We start from the raw sequence: 20,862 nt of genomic DNA on the forward strand, positions 1-20,862 counted from the left end.
CCTCACTTTGCTGAATCTAGTTCATCTCTACGTTTGTGTTTTCCTCTTGCCTCACCGTTATTATTTGTTGGGGGCTTTCTATATCTTTGGGGTTCAATTTCTCTGGAGGCAAGCGAGGTCTTATTTTTTCCCTCTAGGGGTAGTCAGTTCTCCGGCTGGCTCGAGACGTCTAGAACCAACGTAGGCACGTTCACCGGCTACTTTTAGTTGTTTGTGTCAGGATCAGGTATGCGGTTAGTCCAGTTTCCACCTCCCTAGAGCAGTATTTATATTTTTGCTATCTTGCCGGAATATCAGAGATCCTCTGCCATTGGGATCATAACAGAAAGCCAGGCCAAAAGAAAATGTTTAATGCATCGCAGAAGCGGGATTAAAAAGAAGTTCTGAGGTTTTTTTGTTTTTTTTTTGCTGCAGTTTGCCTAGCTTCTTCCATCCCCTTTTTCTCTGAGTGGCTGAAACTCTGCTGCAGATATGAATGTCCAGACTCTGACTTCTAGTGTGGATCAGCTTGCGGCTAGGGTGCAAAGCATTCAGGATTTTGTTATCCATAGCCCTATGTCTGAACCAAAAATACCTATTCCTGAGCCGTTTTTTGGAGATAATTCTAAATTCCTGAATTTTAGGAATAATTGTAAATTGTTTCTGTCTCTGAAACCTCGTTCCTCTGGTGATTCCGCTCAGCAAGTTAAGATTGTTATTTCCTTCTTCCGCGGCGACCCTCAGGATTGGGCCTTCTCTCTGGCGCCAGGAGATCCTGCATTGGTGAATGTTGATGCGTTTTTTCTGGCACTTGGTTTGCTTTATGAGGAGCCTAATCTTGAAAATCAGGCTGAAAAAATGTTGCTGGTTATCTCTCAGGGTCAGGACGAAGCTGAGGTATATTGCCAAAAATTTCGGAAATGGTCCGTGCTTACTCAATGGAATGAGTGTGCACTGGCCGCAAATTTCAGAAATGGTCTTTCTGAAGCCATTAAAGATGTGATGGTGGGGTTTCCTATCCCTACAGGTCTAAATGATTCAATGGCTCTAGCCATTCAAATTGATCGACGTTTGCGGGAGCGCAAATCTGATAATCCTTTGGCGGTGCTGTCTGAACGGTCCACCTGATTCTATGCAATGTGACAGAATTCTGACCAGAGCCGAGCGACAAAATCATAGACGTCAAAATGGGTTGTGTTTCTACTGTGGTGATTCAACACATGTTATCTCAGCATGCTCTAAACGTTTAAAGAAAAAAGTTAATCCTGTCGCCATTGGTACTTTTCAGCCTAAGTTTATTTTGTCTGAGACTTTAATTTGTTCATTATCTTCTTACTCAGTTATGGCTTTTGTGGATTCTGATGCTGCTTTAAGTCTGATGGATTTGTCGTTTGCCAAGCGCTGCGGTTTTGTCCTGGAGCCTTTGGAAAATCCTATTCCTCTTAGAGGAATTGATTCTACGCCATTGGCAGAGAATAAACCTCAGTATTGGACGCAGGTGACCATGTGCATGACTCCTGTACATCAGGAGGTGATTCGTTTTTTGGTACTGCATAAAATGCATGATGTTGTCGTTTTGGGTCTGCCATGGTTACAGGCCCATAATCCAGTTTTAGATTGGAAAGCTATGACTGTCTAGTTGGGGGTGTCAGGGGATTCATGGCGATTCTCCATTGGTGTCTATTGCTTCTTCTACTCCTTCTGAGATCCCTGAGTTTTTGTCAGACTTTCAGGATGTATTTAATGAGGCCAGGTCCAGTGCCCTTCCTCCTCATAGGGACTGTGATTGTGCTATAGATTTGATTCCTGGTAGTAAGTTTCCTAAGGGACGACTCTTTAATTTATCTGTGCCAGAGCATGCCACGATGCGGAGTTATATAAAGCAGTCTTTGGAGAAGGGACATATTCGCCCATCCTCGTCCCCTCTTGGTGCAGGATTCTTTTTTGTGGGCAAGAAAGACGGGTCTCTGAGACCTTGTATTGATTATCGTCTTCTGAATAAGATCACTGTTAAATTTCAGTATCCTTTGCCATTGTTGTCTGATTTGTTTGCTCGGATTAAGGGATCCAGTTGGTTCACCAAGATAGATCTTCGTGGTGCGTATAACCTTGTGCCCATAAAGCAGGGAGATGAATGGAAAACGGCATTTAATACGCCTGAGGGTCATTTTGAGTACCTGGTGATGCCTTTCGGATTATCTAATGCTCCTTCTGTGTTTCAGTCCTTCATGCATGACATCTTCCGGAAATATCTGGATAAATTTATGATTATTTATCTGGATGATATTTTGGTTTTTTCTGATGATTGGGAGTCCCATGTGAACCAGGTCAGGATGGTGTTTCAGGTTTTGCGGGAGAATGCTCTATTTGTGAAGGGTTCAAAATGTATCTTTGGGGTACAGAAGGTTTCTTTTTTGGGTTTTATTTTTTCCCCTTCTACTGTGGAGATGGACCCAGTTAAGGTCCGTGCCATTCATGACTGGACTCAGCCCACGTCTGTTAAGAGCCTGCAGAAGTTCTTGGGCTTTGCTAATTTTTACCGTCGTTTTATCGCTAATTTCTCCAGCGTGGTTAAACCTTTGACGGATATGACCAAGAAGGGTTCTGATGTTGCGAATTGGTCTCCTGTGGCCGTGGAGGCCTTTCGGGAGCTGAAGCGTCGGTTTACTTCAGCGCCAGTCTTGTGCCAGCCGGATGTCTCTCTTCCCTTCCAGGTTGAAGTTGATGCTTCTGAAATTGGTGCAGGGGCTGTTTTGTCGCAAAAAAGTTCTGATGGCTCCGTGATGAAGCCATGCGCCTTCTTTTCAAGGAAATTTTCGCCTGCTGAGCGGAACTACGATGTTGGTAATCGGGAGTTGTTGGCCATGAAGTGGGCATTTGAGGAGTGGCGACATTGGCTCGAGGGAGCTAGACATCGTGTGGTGGTCTTGACTGATCATAAAAATCTGATTTACCTCGAGTCTGCCAAGCGCCTGAATCCTAGACAGGCCCGTTGGTCGTTGTTTTTCTCCCGTTTTGACTTTGTGGTCTCGTACCTGCCTGGTTCGAAGAACGTGAAGGCTGATGCACTTTCTAGGAGTTTTGTGCCTGATTCTCCGGGAGTCTCTGATCCGGCTGGTATTCTCAGAGAGGGAGTAATTTTGTCTGCCATTTCCCCAGATTTGCGACGAGGGCTGCAAAAATTTCAGGCTGATAGGCCTGATCGTTGTCCACCAGAGAGATTGTTTGTCCCTGATGGATGGACCAACAGAGTTATTTCTGAGGTTCATTCTTCGGTGTTGGCGGGACATCCTGGGATTTTTGGTACCAGAGATTTGGTGGCCAGGTCCTTTTGGTGGCCTTCCTTGTCGCGGGATGTGCGTTCTTTTGTGCAGTCCTGTGGGATTTGTGCTCGGGCTAAGCCTTGCTGTTCTCGTGCCAGCGGGTTGCTTTTGCCCTTGCCTATCCCAAAGAGGCCTTGGACGCACATTTCCATGGATTTCATTTCGGATCTTCCGGTGTCTCGGAAGATGTCTGTCATCTGGGTGGTGTGCGATCGTTTTTCTAAAATGGTCCATTTGGTGCCCTTGCCTAAGTTGCCTTCCTCCTCTGATTTGGTTCCTTTGTTCTTTCAGAATGTGGTTCGTTTGCATGGCATCCCTGAGAATATTGTATCTGACAGAGGATCCCAGTTTGTGTCCAGATTCTGGCGATCCTTTTGTGCTAAGATGGGTATTGATTTGTCTTTTTCGTCGGCTTTTCATCCTCAGACTAATGGCCAGACCGAGCGAACTAATCAGACGTTAGAGACTTATTTGAGATGTTTTGTTTCTGCTGATCAGGACGACTGGGTTACCTTTTTGCCACTGGCCGAGTTTGCCCTTAATAATCGGGCTAGTTCTGCCACCTTGGTTTCACCCTTTTTCTGCAACTCTGGTTTTCATCCTCGTTTCTCCTCGGGTCAGGTTGAATCTTCTGACTGTCCTGGGGTTGATTCTGTGGTGGATAGGTTGCAACGGATTTGGAACCATGTGGTGGACAATTTGAAATTGTCACAAGACAAGGCCCAGCAGTTTGCCAACCGCCGCCGCGGTGTGGGTCCCCGACTTCGTGTTGGGGGTTTGGTTTGGTTGTCTTCTCGGCATGTTCCTTTGAAAGTCTCCTCTCCTAAGTTCAAGCCTCGCTTTATCGGTCCTTATAAGATTTTGGAAATCCTTAACCCGGTGTCTTTTCGCTTGGACCTTCCAGCATCTTTTGCTATTCATAATGTGTTCCATAGGTCCTTGTTGCGGCGGTACGTGGTGCCTATGGTTCCTGCTGTTGAGCCTCCTGCCCCGGTTTTGGTTGAGGGCGAGTTGGAGTACGTGGTGGAGAAGATTCTGGATTCTCGTATCTCTAGACGGAAACTCCAGTATTTAGTTAAGTGGAAAGGCTATGGTCAGGAGGATAATTCCTGGGTTGTCGCCTCTGATGTTCATGCGGCTGATTTGGTTCATGCCTTTCACGCTGCTCATCCTGATCGCCCTGGGGGTCTTGGTGAGGGTTCGGTGACCCCTCCTCAAGGGGGGGGTACTGTTGTGAACTGTGTTTCTGGGCTCCCTCTGGTGGTCACTAACGGTATTGTGTTAGGTATGTCTTGTTGCAGGCCTGAGCTCCAGCTGTGTCGTTAAGCAGCGGGTGTTTCCTATTTGAGTCTCCTCTGGACTCAGTCTCTTGCCTGGCATCGTTGTATCCAGACCTATTTGGTCTCCTCCGGATTCCTTTCAGTCTGCCTCATGCAAGAAAAGCTAAGTCTGTTTTGTACAATTTGGATCGTTTGCATTATTCAGTGTTTTTGTCCAGCTTGCTTTACATTTGATTTTTGACTCGCTGGAAGCTCTAGGGGGCTGATATTCTCCCTCCACACCGTCAGTCGGTGTGGGGGTTCTTGAATGTTCAGCGTGGATGTTTTGTAGGGTTTTCTGCTAACCGCATAGTCCACTATCTATTTTCTGCTATCTAGACTATTGGGCCTCACTTTGCTGAATCTAGCTCATCTCTACGTTTGTGTTTTCCTCTTGCCTCACCGTTATTATTTGTTGGGGGCTTTCTATATCTTTGGGGTTCAATTTCTCTGGAGGCAAGCGAGGTCTTATTTTTTCCCTCTAGGGGTAGTCAGTTCTCCGGCTGGCTCGAGACGTCTAGAACCAACATAGGCACGTTCACCGGCTACTTTTAGTTGTTTGTGTCAGGTATGCGGTTAGCCCAGTTTCCACCTCCCTAGAGCAGTATTTATATTTTTGCTATCTTGCCGGAATATCAGAGATCCTCTGCCATTGGGATCATAACAGGCTGGTCCATGTGAGCATCAGTCACAGATTTACAGTGGCATATAAATGGTTAGCTCCAGTCACGGCTGTTAGACACAAATGCTGGCTATTTCATTTAGCCAGCATCTGCCGCATGTGGAGCGGAAACATACCCCGACCCACTTCATGATGGATACTGTATATCCATGAAGAGGCATTACGGTATTAAATCAGTACTCTATATTATTTTGATCTACAGTATATAGTGATGTTTAGGCTATTATTAGAGAATAATGTAGAGGTTTTTGTGTACTTCATGTCTTGTGGAGCTTTTTTAATTCACTTGTCTCGTGGCTGTCATTGCCATCTTTTTTACATCTACCTCCCTGATATGATTACCGTAATGCAGGCTGCATTTTTATTAATGGCTCTGGCTTTGCAAAGAGTTTCAGCCTGTCTACTTTGCTCCCCACATCCCCATTTGTAAGAACTGACAGGGAGTAACCTTTCACTGGAAGGGGGCAGGGGGAAAATCAAAATAAAATGAACTTTAGGATCTGCACACAGCACACGCATTATATATACAGGCAATGTGAGCGACAGAGGCTCAGCTACTATATCAGTGCCCTCATATATAAAGCCTTAATAGCTTCAGCTGTATGGTTGGGTAAAGACAGCAACTGAGCATGTACAGTACTAATAGTCAGACTAGAGATCCCATTTGAATGCATTTAAAGTGTAATCTTAATATATAGTTACCTTGCAATGGCTTCTCATCATGTTCCGTCCAGATGTGTCCGGATCCCAGAATTCTAAGCGGCGGAAGTTCACAGACCTCCCTATTGGGACACCCAAGTAATGGGTGTCTCAATATGGAAACTGCTGGTGCTACCAGCCTCTTGTGCAGTACCACCAGCGGAACACCGTCGCACCACACACACACCCACACACACACACACTGTACACGCCGTACGCACCACACACACACACACCCACTGTATATGCCGTACGCAGCCTCTTGCGCGGTGCCACCAGTGGAACACTGTTACAAACACGCCGCCGGGAACAGCCGAATGATTCACTGACCGCCGCCATCTTTGTACAGGAGGAGCGCATGCGCAGTTTTAATGTGACCGCCGCTATCTTTCTGCACAAAGGTGGTGGCGACCTGATTTACTGCGCCTGAGTGAATTCCGCACAGACACAGTGAATCATTCAGCTCATCCCAGGTGCAGATGCGCGACGTGTCTACAGGCAGAGGAAGCCGGTCACATTAAAAGAGTTGTCCCATGAACGAAAGTTCATTTTAAAAATTGTCTGTGTCTGACCGTGTACAGAGCATACCACATCTCCTGGGCACGGAAGGAAACAAAAGACAATACTGACATTACACCAGGGAATCACAGAGGATTTTTTTTGTCAGGTAAAATATTTCACTGACTGTTTTTAAACAATATTTTACCTCACAAAAATGTATCCTCTGCGATCTCCTGCTGTAATGTCAGTATTGTCTCTTGCTTCCTCCCCTGCCCAGGAGCTGTGGTATGTTCTGTACACGGTCAGACACAGACATTTTTTAAAATGGACTTTCGTTCGAGTGAAAACCCTTTAAAAAGAAAATATCAACGCCAGCATGGCTCCTCCTAAAAAGTACACCAATGACAATGAAAGGAAAGCAGCAAACGCACAACGTCGAAGACAACAATGGGCAAATGAGACTCTTGAAGAGCAACAGCATAGCATATAAGCATAGGCGTCAAGATCATGAGTCCCCTGATGCAAAAGTCATTAGATTATCACAGGATGCCATTAGGCAACAACAGCACCGCAAACAGAAATCTGCAGTCTTAACAGCAATACCATGCTCACAAGATGACACCAATTACAAAGACAGCGTTAACACTGCAGCATCACATGCAATACTCTGTCCAAAAAATGAGACAGCAAACAAGAGGGATAGCACATGGTGTAGCCAGGTCAAAGAAGAGAGCACAGATGGGAGAAGTCAACACATGGGGAAAGAGAGAATGGATAGGTGGGTGAGCACATGGGGGAAGAGATTCTCAACGCTGCAAAGCCTGCCCCCATCGTGACATTACTGCCCTCCCGATGCAATAGCGTCGGTCTCCATCTAGTACTAAATGAAAGAATACCACACAAACACAACATTTACAAAGCATGTTGCACTGAAATCGAATTTGCAAATAATGGAAAAAAATGGCATATGTACAAAATTGTGGAAAAATGTTGCAATCCAGCACCGCAAAAAATGTTGAATAAACATTGGTCTTAATTAAGCATACATCTTCATGAATACCAAATAAAAGAATTCAGGGGAAAAACATATAGAACACCCTTACGTGTTTCGGACTGCTAAGAATACAGGAGGACGGTAGCTGAAGGGATGGGGAGACACTGAGAAAAGAAAAAAGATGAGAAGTATAAAAGGTATTTTTGGCATATGCTGGGGGCAGTTGGGTCAATAAACTGCGGTAATGGAGCAGTTAAAGAAGGTGGCTTTATTTTATATTGGGAAAACCTGGTGACAGGTTCCATATATATATTGTAGTGTACAGATTAAGTTAAGGCATCACATAAATGTTGTCTCAGCCACAATTTATAGTTTTGCTTTTGGAGGTTTTTTTTGTACATTTTATATATTATCCTGTTACAAGGATTTAGCACACATTACTCAAAGAGGCTCATTGTTAAAAAAAATGTTTACAGCAAAGCCTCCTTTTTTTTACTGGATAATGTTATATGGAATAGTGTAGCCTATTCCATGCTATTCCGTTATTCCGTGCTATTTTTGTTTTGTATATCAACAAATTTGGGCCTAAAAGAACATTATTATGGGCTCCATGTGGTTATTGGAACTCTATAGGTTCACTTAGCTTGTATGTCTGTACAATGAATTCTTTCATATTTTTCCTCATTGCATAAGAATAAACTTTTCTAATGAAAATCAACTATACATGCGTTCTTTAGTTTGCATTGAAGATGTATATTCTGCCTAGACATGATAATTTTATGTATAGGAGGAATTGTAATGAATTCCAGAATCTGTTGACTGAGCAAATAAAAACATCTGATTTTTTCTTCTTTACTTTTATTTTAATTGGCGATTTTATCATTTTTTATTTATTTGACATCTATTTATCTTATTTTGGGTCTTAGGTTATTGCATAACTGGAAGAGGGACATGTCTATTTTGGTAAATACTTGTAATAATTATAAACACTAATTCTGGAATTATTAAAATTTGTATTGTTACCATGTTATATGGAAATATATATATATACACCGTATATATATATATATATATATATATATATATATATATATATATATATATATATAAAGGGAACAGCACAATGCAGTTTCATGAAGAGATGCACCAGATTTGTAAATTACTAGAACAGATATGTCAGGAGACCTGTCAGGTTGCCTTTAAATATTTAGCTCCGAAGGTCATGAATTGTTTATATAAATTAATATTATAACATGTCAAATGATATTGAATGCCCTAGAGAAAATGTTCAAAATCGTATCATTAAAAATGTAATTAAAATGTACAATTTTCAAATGTTATTATAGATGAATGTAATGTTAAGAATTTGGGAAAAAAAGTTACTTACTATATTTCATTAATTTGTAAATCACGTAAAACACATGTTTTCCTCACCTAGTCGTTTATAATGAGCAAGTCCGACCCAAAATATGGATCAAAATAGTGCATGCTGTAATTTTTTGACCAAATGCCACCCGTTTTGCATATGAGAGGCATCAAAACGTAGCCACCTGGAAGACACCTTGGACTGCCGCATTTGGTGACCCAATGGGCATTGTGCCAAACGGACCCTAGGTAAATACCTTGCCTGCCCAATCTAAATAAGCCTTTGCATGAAGATGTGTTTCTGGTTGTATTCATCATCTCTGCCCTTATTAGGATAATTATTGGATAGTAAGATCCATGTTACATCATTAATTCTGAACGAGGGCAGTCGTGGATTACATAATTATACCGACAGTAAATAGTTTGAAAATATATCTCTTTTCATGTGTGTGAATATCAAGATACAGGCTTACACTTTTATATAAAGAGAAAGCAAGGCTGTCAGGTCACCGTCTGCAGCAAACGGCTCAAGGCCATGTTCAGTCCATAATGCAATCAAAGAAAAAAAAAGCCACGATCAACAAATAAAACCACAGACTTTTTTCTTCTTAATTTAAAAGAAAACATTGGCTATATGTAAAAACACTAGAGACAGGTATCACTATGTTATGCGTTTGAGGCTTTTCCAGACCTTAGTCATAGTTATGTGTAAGAGAAACATTTTCCATAAACAGAACCCTCCTCAGCCTTCTTTATAAGCCTGTTGTCATGCTCCTGGATTCAAACCCTTGATCCTGTGTTCTGTTGTTGGTGTCTCTGCACTGAGCCACAGCAGATGCACCTTTTCTTTGAGTGTTTTAGTTTTGTTTTCTTTGTTTTTATCAGTTTTGGGTAACAGGTGTTTTTCATTTCCTTTTTTTGTCTGTCCTATCACATTTCAGGTGCAGCTTTAAATACCTTCCCTTACTAGGGTTTCCCGTTGATGATAGACTTTGTTGGATTCATTCACTGTGCTGTAGTTTGTGTTGGTTGCAGTTGCTTTATGTGTGATTCCTTTTCTCCTTAGGGAACTGCTACTCTAGCGATCCTAGGAGCTGCTAAGGGCAGTCAGGGTAAACTGCCGTTGAGTGGTGGCGTCACTGCGCTACCTTAGGGTGCCAATCTCCACAGTCAGACAGGGACAGACCAGGGTCAGAAAAGTGCTTTTCCTAGTCTGAACAAGGACCTGTCAGGTTCAGGTATTTGTCTTCCTAGTTTTTACGTGTGAATGTGCTTTGGCAGTGATAACACATGTAGATCACAAAAAGTTAAATAAAATTATACCTTCCTGTCTGCAAACCAATGTCTTATGCTAGAGAAATCCACTTTTTTCTTAACATTTAAATGAGCTGTTATATGGGCCGGACACTGATCAGCATGAAAATCTGCCTCCAGAGATTATTTTACATGAAAATGGGAGTTACCAGTGTGAGACATTTAGATCAAAAGAACAGACTGGCAGTTATTACATATCTCACACTGGTAACTCCCCCTTTTACTTAAAATAATATCTGAAGGCAGATGCTTAGGAAGATCTATTTCTGGCTTATAGATCTTATTTACATATTAAGAAAAATGTGGGTTTCTCTGGAAAAAGACATCGAATTGCAGATATAACTTTATTCAACTTTCTATGACCTACATGCCTATATAGATGACTGAGAACAGTTGATCCTACTGACAGATTGCCTTCAAATATTGCTGACAACAACCTATTAGATTAACATTACCACCTGCGGCATAAAGATCTATATATTCAAACTAACAAACAGCAACTGACAAATTATGAGTATCCAATATGCTTCCCTGGTAAGTAGTTTGTGCCACATGCCACCTCCTCTGGCGGGTCTAATCACTCATTCAATTGCTTGGATTTTTAACGCGGAGACATTAGAAGAGTGTGCAAATTGCCTCTGCTGAAAAAAAGAGGACTTAACTCTATAGCGCCACCTATTGGAAGTAGCGATCCTACAAGTCACAATCAACCCTTTAACGAGTCGTGCAATATGACTTAGGATAAAAGCCAAATCAGTATCTCAATTCGCAGACACAGTGTTTCGGGCTGTTGGCCCTCGTCAGTGCGAAGCATGAGAACTGATTTGGCTAGGTGAGAGGCTCTGGAGTGGGGTCTAAGGGGTAACGTTTCTCCTTATGGAGAGTGACATGCCAGCTGGCTTGTCAAGGTAAGGAGGCTTATTCGCCGTGCAATGCTCCTCTGGGAATTTAAATATGCAAATTGCCTCTGCTGAAAAAAAGAGGACTTAACTCTATAGCGCCACCTATTGGAAGTAGCGATCCTACAAGTCACAATCAACCCTTTAAACGAGTCGTGCAATATGACTTAGGATAAAAGCCAAATCAGTATCTCAATTCGAAGACACGGTGTTTCGGGCTGTTGGCCCTCGTCATTAGAAGAGTGAACATTTAACCTGGGGGATAGAAACTAAACAATGCTGGGGTCTTTTTATAAAGAGGTCTATTATATTTACTTATTGCTGTCATCATTTTTACAGATTGGTTGTCATAATTATTAGCCAAAACAAAGGTAGGACACTATGCATTTAACGATATTGACAAAAAGTATTTAGAGTATTTTGCAGTCTACAGTATTTCCTAGTGATTTGCCTGTTTGATCTGCTTCTGGATGTATAAACTGATCATGTCGCAGTTAGGTTGAATACAGCGTCTATTTTAGGTTTTACATTGTTCTATTTATCAGGAAAGAATTTTATTATCACTAAGCAAACAATGCTTTGGTCTTTGGTCTCAGTTGTTGTATTCCAGAATTACAATTTCACAGATATGTGGGTATGATAATGTAGCTCCTTTGTTCCTGGTAGGTCCAGATTTCAACTTCAAAAGCAATAACACATTTTTGTCATTGTTATAGAGGAATTTGATTCTCAAGAGGAGGCTGCATAAAACTCATTATCAATTGGACACAGTTCCTACTTCAATGAAAAGGAGGGCATCACCATCCATGACCCTTCTTCACCCTCCTCATCTGCTTTACGAGAATAGGTTAGTAAATCATTAATCTAAATGGCCAGGCTGTTTAAAGCAACAGAAAGCAAACATTTGTATTTATTTTTGAGAATTGAAAGATTTTGGGAGAATTTTGGTTTTCATGCCTTCTGCTATGACCTGTGAAAAGTGGTGAAGGAAGGTAAGTGATGGATACAGATACACCTTTCTGGAATCAGAATAATGATTAATATTTTAAAATTCATGAACAATTTATAAACCTGTATATTTGAGCCTTAAGGACCAATTCATTCTGAAAGGTGTAACTTTTTTTAATTTCTACAAACCTATATGATGTTTTTTTATGTGGCAAATTGTATTTTTTTAACACAATTTTTAACTTCTATATAGTTTACTTGCTAATCTTTTGGATGAAATGTAAAATAATATATTAAACGGAACCTGTCAGCAAAAAAAACAAGCAGTATGTACTTGCAGCCATTGTGGTTATCGTTAGGTAAATACTGTTTTTAACATGTCCAGCTGTCTAATTGCAAGTGCGACTGCAGGGAGAAAATTACCGTAAGTTATATTTTCCCTGCACCTGTTAGCTTCAACGACTGGGAGCTGACTGTTCACTGCCCTGGAACCAATCTGATGACTGGAAGTATGTGGCAGATGAGAGGATATGACTTCATTTTTTCCTTGTTGGCATGTTAATGACTCTTAGCACTTTTGCTGAATAATAGCATGTAATATGAAAATAATTATTTTAGGTGTCTCCGAATTCTGAGATCAAACACATTTTACTTTGTCGTCAATGTAGCCATATAGAGGCTTGTTTTGTTGAAAAATTTTCTTAAAATTAGGTAAATACAACCTCAGCTGAACAACATTACAAGACAGACTACACTTTATCATTGTTGATTTAACAAAAACTAGGCCAAAATGCACAAGCAGTGTGTAAAACAATTACCCTTACTCCTTTCATAAGAATTAAGAGAGTAAGTAGTTACTTATAAAATAAAATGCCCTTTACTACCTTATTTTTCGAACTATGAGACACACCAGACCATAATCCGCACCCCAGGTTTAGACGAGCAAAGTAGGGAAAAAAATATTTTTAACCTGTCAACAGAATAAGGAATGTCAGAGGTTACAGGTGAGTCTTACAGTGCAAATGTATCTTACTGGAGGGTTTTCGGCAGAACGGGGTCACAAGAGGCAGTAGCAGGGTCACATTTACGTAATTTGCAGATATCTAAATCTGTGCATGTGCCAACAACCGCAACTATTTCCTAAGCCCACCACGAGGTCAATGTGCGCAGTGGGGATCCCTCTCCTGCTTCGCGCAGTCAGGACACCCCCTCTTCCTAGTCCATGGCCCACAGCATCGACTCACTCATGCTGCCATTTTCATCCTACTGAGGCAACCGTGCTCCACTGCTGTCTCCTCCTCGGTATGCTACATTCGAACTATAAGACTCACCTCCATTTTATTCCCAAATTTTGGGAAAAAAGTGTGTCTTAAAGTCAGAAAAATACAGTAATTTCACATCAGCAACTATGACAACATCTATGAAAGCAGTTTTGCCAGTTTAGTAGCCTAGAGCATTCAGACATGTGTTCACACAATTCCAAAGGAGGAAAGAAAACAGCAATGATCTTAGAGAAGAAATTGTTACTGCCCATCAATCTGGGAAGAACTAGAAGGAAATTTTCAATTCAAATTCTACAGAGAGGAAAGCGATTTACAAGAGGAAATCATCCCAGAAAGTTGACAGTCTTCCCAGGCGTGAACATCTGAGCAAATTCACTCAACTTCAGACTGTGCAATGCTCATAAATAGCAATAAACCAAAATAAACCAAAGAGTTACACCTTAGAAGCTAAAGGCCTCAGAAAGCATGTGGCATGTTCAAGTTCATGCAGTTAGAAAAAGACTGAAGTGTGGATCGCTTGGAAACTTTGTCAGGACAAAGCCTCTTCTTTCTAAAAACATCATTGCAGCATTACTAAAGCATGTAAAGTTGCATCTGAGCAAACTGCAATACTTCTGGAACAATGTCCTCTGAACAGACAACACTGTTGTTGAGGTGTATGGCCATAATGCCCTGCACCAAGTTTGGTGAAGCGCAAACACAGCATATCAGCCCAAACACTTCCTGTCAAGCACACTGGTAGATGGGTGATGATTTTGGCTTGTTTTGCAGCCACAAGATCTAGGCACCAGTCATCACTTTACAGTCATTGAGTTGACCATGAACTCCTCTGTACGCCAAAGTATTATAGAGTCAAATGTGAAATCATCTATCCAAAAGCTAAAGGTTGGTTGAAGCTGGGTCATGAAAGTAGGCAATGATCCTAAGCACATCAGGATGGCTGAAAGAGAACAAATAAAGATATTACAATGTCCCAGTCAAAGTCGAGACCTCATTTCAGAAGAAATGCTATGGTGGAACCTTCTAAGAGGCTGTGCATAAAGAAAAGTTCACAAAACTCAATGAACTTTAAACAAAGTTGTAAAGAAGAGTGGACGAAAATTCTTCTAAAACAATGTGAAAGACTTCTAAAAGCTATACAGAAAATGATTACTTCAAGGTATTGCTGCTAAAAGTGTACTTATTTATTTATTCACATACTGTTTCTGCCTAGTTTTTGGAAAATAAATGAAAAAGTGTAATCTGCCATGTATTGTTGTCCATTTGAGGTTGTATTTAACAAATTTTTTTCCTTCTAAGGACCAGATTTTTTTAATTATGCCCTGATATGTAAAACCATAGTATTCAGCTTAGAACTTAGTATTTCTCATCAATATACGGTAAGTGAATTTCATATATTCATATGTTAGGGCTAGCGGAACGCACCGAGTAAATATAAATGTTTTATTGAAGTAGATGCGTTCGCAGCCCGGGGTCCACCGTGCAGGAGAACCTGCTGCTAGTAAACGGCGGCACTATATGGCGGTATGAACTAGCTCTGTTAGTTTCACAGAGTAGCTGAGAAAGCAAAGCTCTGTGTCCTGTTTGACTTCACAGAGGCACAGGCTAACTACCCAAAAGAGAGCAGTCAATGGTCATGCATGCACACATAACTCCTCGCCGGAGGTGCCAGCATTCTAAGGGCTTATTTCGGCCAGGTCCCTGAATACATACACACAATCTCCTCGCCGGAGGTGCCAGCATTCTAGGGGCTTATTTCAGCCGGGTCCCTGAACACACACTCACATGACCACACTGGCGCAAAGCACATAACTTTAGAAAGACACTAGCGCATGCCCGGGCGGCCATGCAAGCCTTAAAGGGACACTGTCACCTGAATTTGGAGGGAATAATTTTCAGCCATAGAGGCGGGGTTTTCGGGTGTTTGATTCACCCTTTCCTTACCCGCTGGCTGCATGCTGGCTGCAATATTGGATTGAAGTTCATTCTCTGTCCTCCATAGTACATGCCTGCGTAAGGCAAGATTGCCTTGTGCAGGCATGTACTACGGAGGGCAGAGAATGAACTTCAATCCAATATTGCAGCCAGCATGCAGCCAGCGGGTAAGGAAAGGGTGAATCAAACACCTGAAAACCCCGCCCCTATGGCTGAAAATTGTTCGCTCCAAATTCAGGTGACAGTGTCCCTTTAAATAGTTGCAGCACGTACAGGACCTTCCTAGGAAGACCAATGAGAGGCTGCTACAGAGCCTGCGCACCTACAGGACCTTCCGAGAAGGACCAATAGATTAGACTGCAGTATCTGAACATGTGACCCTCGATCTCCACTGAGAGATCTTACCCTGGGCATGCTCAGAACGGGAAAAGCAGGACTTAGTCCCAGAAGCGTCTGCTCGCCGCTGCCCAACACTGGCTTCAATGGCAGAAGCAGGAGAAGCAGTAGTAACTCTTTGTACAGAGTCAGCCTGAGTGAGACGCTGGGACTGATGTCTCCGCTGAGCAGGTTCCACTGCGGCAGGAGAAGAATGGGAGACCGCAGTGGAGATGGCCCGAGATTCCCCCTGTGCAGAGCGGGAAACTCGACCCCTAACACATATATATTGAAATGATAAAACATGGCAACTAAATTGGACATATTGTAAAACTTCAACCAATGCTACCACTTTCTGTGTTGGTGCATGTAGGGACTGCTTTTGCAAATTTCGAAACTTTCACCCATACAAATATAACAATGTTTTAAACACAAAAGAATATTTTTACTAAGGAAACCATGACATTTTCCAAATAAAAACGTGTAAATGAGCAGTCGTACTGTATAATATCACAATTAAAAAGCTATCTCCCCATTGTTCCTATTTGTAAATGAAAAATCACTCGTTAGTTTTACTGTCTGGACTTACAATGTTTGTTCACTACTCATGCAACCCCTTCTTACATGCTATATCCCCCAGTGTAAAATAAAAATAACAGATACTCACCTCCTGCGCCATTCAATGCATGTATGTGTGAGCAGGTTACGGGATGCAGTGAGGCACAAGAGGCAGAGCAAGGGTTAATGACTTTAATTGAACAGGGGATACCCCACGCAGGGAGATAAACAGTTTAAATGGGGAAATAGGTGATTATATGCAGGGTTAAAGAACAGTGAATGCAACAACAGCAGTTCTGTTGGTTAACTTATCGTGTGGTTTGGTCCTCAGGTCGTGGATGTTGGTGAGCCGATCATGGCGCCCATAATGGCAGGTACGATGCTGGTCTGATGAGATCCTATGCTATGGGTAACGAGGATCCGTCTCCTGGTGGCAGCGGTTGGTCTCCGGCACCTTCCTCTGAGCCCCTAGTCCATATACTGATGCAGTTAAGAATGTATGGGCCTCAACACTGTCCGGGTCCAACGTAGACTGATGGACATACACGGGGGAATCAGGGCGCAGCTTACGGTCCCACACTGAGTCTCTCTTAGGCGGAATGTGTGCGGTACTCACGGGCCCAGAGCGTTTGGCACCCTTCTTTGTGGTGACCAACTGGTGTACTGCGTGTCTCTCCTCCTGGACTCGACTAGTGGCAGCGGGGATGCTCAGGCACGGGCATGCTCTGTACCAGTGCTCGAGGGGCAGAACACTCACTTCTCTCTGCTGCGCACTGTCTGCTCCCGCCATGACTGACTGCCTCCACGTGTGCTGTGGCTGCAGCCGCTTTGCCACACCCCTTGCTTCCAGATGCAAAGGTTTGTTTGGTCTCTTAAGTTTTCCCCCAGACAACAGAGGAGACAGCCCCGACAGTTCCGGACCCAGCACAGAACAGGTCCCCGCGGCCCGGTCCTTCTTACATATGCGCTGGATTTCCTGGTACCTGTGTGACATAGTTTTGTCATGGGATCACATGTCACAGAGATCTGTAATTAGTAACTTTGAGAACTACAATGCATTAGCTGCCATTGATTGGCGGCAGTGCTCACGTGACATAACAATGTCATGCGAGCCCAGATAGACCTGGGAAACCCATCAATGGAATGGTTCTGGAGTGGGAGGTGAGGTTATTTTTATCTTACAGGAGTGAATATTGTATTTAAAGAGAATCTTTCTGCAGGTTTTTGCTATGTAATCTGAGAGCAGCATATTGTGGGACCATAAAAAATTTTTCCAGATATGTATTAAATACTGGACTGTTTGATGTAGCTTTGATAGAATACCTGTTTTGTCTGTTGTAGATATACCAGAGGTAAGACCCTTGGGCTGTGTATAACCCCATCAACACCCCTGATTGGCAGCTTCATGTGTACACTGTACATTGTCAGCAACCTTCCAATCAGTGGTGTGGGTGGGATTATACAGATTAGCCAGACTGGTCTGCACAAGACATGTAGTCTAGATGTGATAATCTCCTGCTAATAACATTCTGATTATATTGAAACTACAACACAGTGACATAAGTGGCACATCCCTGGAATTAGGCTCTCTTGACCCATATTATGCCACTCCCAGTTTATATATCAAAAACCTAGTAACAGATTCCCTTTAAAAAAAATTGTCAAAGTAGATGATAATACCTTTAAAGAAAAAATAAGGAATCCTAAAATTAGAATCCTAAATTACAATACTTTAAAACGCAAATCTCGGCTCCCATACTGTATAGTCCATAGCTAATATTAATAAATCAGATGGACACAGAACATATTTCTGCACCAATGCTTTATAACAAATGTTGAGCTGAAAATGTTATTGGAACCTGATGCTTCAAATTTCAAGACGTCTTTCAAACTCTAAATTTGTAACACTGGCTAATTGATTTACCATTACAGGCAATAAAAGGCCGTTTAACAACACATTGCTATGTAATAACACATTTACAACCACTGCCAAATAACCATAAATGAGCTAAGTAATTAGCCCTCCACCATTACTGGCAACGAAACTACTGTTTGGATTCTTGTTCCTGCAGATGGAATAACTGTAATAAACCTAGAGCTCCTAATGGCATAGGTTATGAGGAAGGCCACCTAGCTGATGTCTCCGCAGCTCCCACAGCCTAAGGCAGTAACAAAATGAATTTTTATTAGGTTCTGTAACAAAGAAGTGACAATAAGCTCCTTATCCAAAGAAAAGCCATTAACAGCTTCCAGAGAACATAACTTTATAAATGCCAGAGCCGCCGTCTTTGTGAATGGAATATTGAAACAAAACCACCTTTGTTTGACTCTGTTTTGTGAAATTATTTAGTCCTTGTACAAAATAACATAATTCTGGTAAAACCCAGTACAGATATTTGGTCCCCAATAGGGTATGAAGCAAAAATAGTTATTGAAAAGAACAAATACAGTATAAAATATAATTTCAAACAGATTAATAGATAAAGTACATATATGTGAATACATATATTAAACTGATTTGTCTCATTATATTAAAGGGAACCTGTCACCCCCCTGGCGTTTTTTAAGTAAAAGAGCCACTTGTGCAGCACTAAGCCTGCATTCTGTCAAGGTGGCTCTTCTTTTTGTGCTCCCTTCTAACGCTGCTGTAGCGCCCCCACCGCCGCAGGGCCGAGGGGTACCCGGTACCGGGCCTACGGGTCTCTGCTTCTGGGGTTGTCACGGCGGCTAGGCCCCGGTCCGTGACCCTGCCGTGGGGCGCTCTCAGTGAATGATAGGTGTGGATGATGGTGGTGCGGTGCAGTAAATAACGAGGACACCAGGTTGCAGTCTCTTTACCTCTTTACTGAAGATCTCTGGGTCTTCAGTCCAGAATACGGTTCACCAGGCTGCGCAAGTCCGGCCGGTCCAATGGCACCTCCAGAGTTCCCTTCACAGGTGGAAATCTGTGCCTTCCCTCTAGCGCTATGTGTTGTGGTCCTTCCCTGCTGTGCTTACGGAAAGTCCCCACAACCGTTGTGTCTGTTTCTTAAGTTCCCTCACAACTCGATTAAATGATGTTCTTCTAATCCTCCGTCCCTCCCTGATGTTCTGGTTGGGACGGCACCCGTTTGACGGGTAGGCTCGGAGCTCTTCCGGGACCCTAGAGTCGCCCCTCTCCACAAGGTGCCCCCCAAGACTTCATAGGTGATTTGTGTGAGACAGCCCGCCTTAGACTGACTGTCCTGCCGCTGTTTAGAGTATTGCTTGAAGCTGAATGTTATAATACTCTCTCGGCGTTCCGGCCACCGGTAGTGCGCCTCAGTAGGGTGTTGCTCCGGTCTTACAGCACGACCCCTACTGGTATTCTCCTATTGCTTGATCTCGTTTCTCACTCAGCACAATCTATCTCGCTTCTAGTCCTTTCTTGGGCCCCGCCGCTTCCCGGAGCTGGCGCGGACCCGTTACGTTCTTTCCAATGCCAAGCCTCTGTCAGGATCCCACCCCTGACAGAGACCCTACTGTATCTTCCCCTACAACACCCTCTGCCACAAGGTGTTGCCTGGTTCCAACCCAGTCAGCTTTCTGATCTAACTTCCTGCCTGACCCCCAGTTTACCCACTATGGTGGGGAGTGGCCTAATGAATAGCACCCTTAGCTCCCCCCGGAGGCCCAGCTGTGAAATGTATTGGTGTCTGTGATACCTGATCAGATGAACTCCTTCAGTGCCATCGGACGCACCGTAGCTGGGACGTGGTTGTGTCCGGGGGGAAAAGACGTGCCCCCCGGACAGACTAAAGGTATGGTGCAAAAATTATAAAAATTAATATTGCAGCATTAGAAGGGAGCACAAAAAGAAGAGCCACCTAGACAGAATGCAGCCTTAGTGCTGCATAAGGTGGCTCTTTTACTTAAAAACGCCAGGGGAAGGGGGGCGATGACAGGTTCCCTTTATCATTTCGACTTTCTGGCTATGCTTGAATATCATGGCTTCAAAATTTGGGATTTGGATGAATTCAGCACCTCTGTTCCCTTCAAGTGTTTTTTTTTATTTGTGAGTTGTGGATTATTATTAATGTTTTTGTGTTGATATCCTGCTCATTGGTAACATAAATGAAGAAGAATAAGATAAAACGCAGAACTATGTGTTATTTTTTACGACATTTGGTTGATTATAGACTGGAATAGCGATTACATATACACTAACTATATTTCCTTAAGGCTGTTTTAAATCAATGGATGCTAAAAGTATGTTCTGTATAAACCAAGTTTGTAGTCTTCGCTGTTGCATACAAAGGCATCCAGTGTTTTCTGGGGCCCACCAATAACATTGACTCTTGGGGCCCACTGTTCAGCTGTAGTCAAATATTGAATTCCTCTCTTTCACAAATGTACCAATGCTTCCATATAATAGTAAAATAAGTAGTTTGTTAAATGAATAATGACATGCTGCTTTTGTCTATACATAGTGAATCAAATGTATTGGACCATTTACTGCTCATGTTGGGTGGTAAGTGGCTTCATTCTGTATAGGGACCCACCAGGGGGGCCTCACCTGGTCCTATGAGGACTAGTGGTGGCATCCTTCATGTTTGGTTAACATGAAAAGAGATAGGCAACCGATTCCACTATATACTTATACAGTGAAAAGTTGAAGCCTTCTCTCTGATTTATACTATGGGAAATGTCAAAAATTGATGAAATTGATG

The sequence above is a fragment of the Ranitomeya variabilis genome, chromosome 2 (assembly GCF_051348905.1).
Source record: "Ranitomeya variabilis isolate aRanVar5 chromosome 2, aRanVar5.hap1, whole genome shotgun sequence".
Classification (NCBI taxonomy): domain Eukaryota; kingdom Metazoa; phylum Chordata; class Amphibia; order Anura; family Dendrobatidae; genus Ranitomeya; species Ranitomeya variabilis.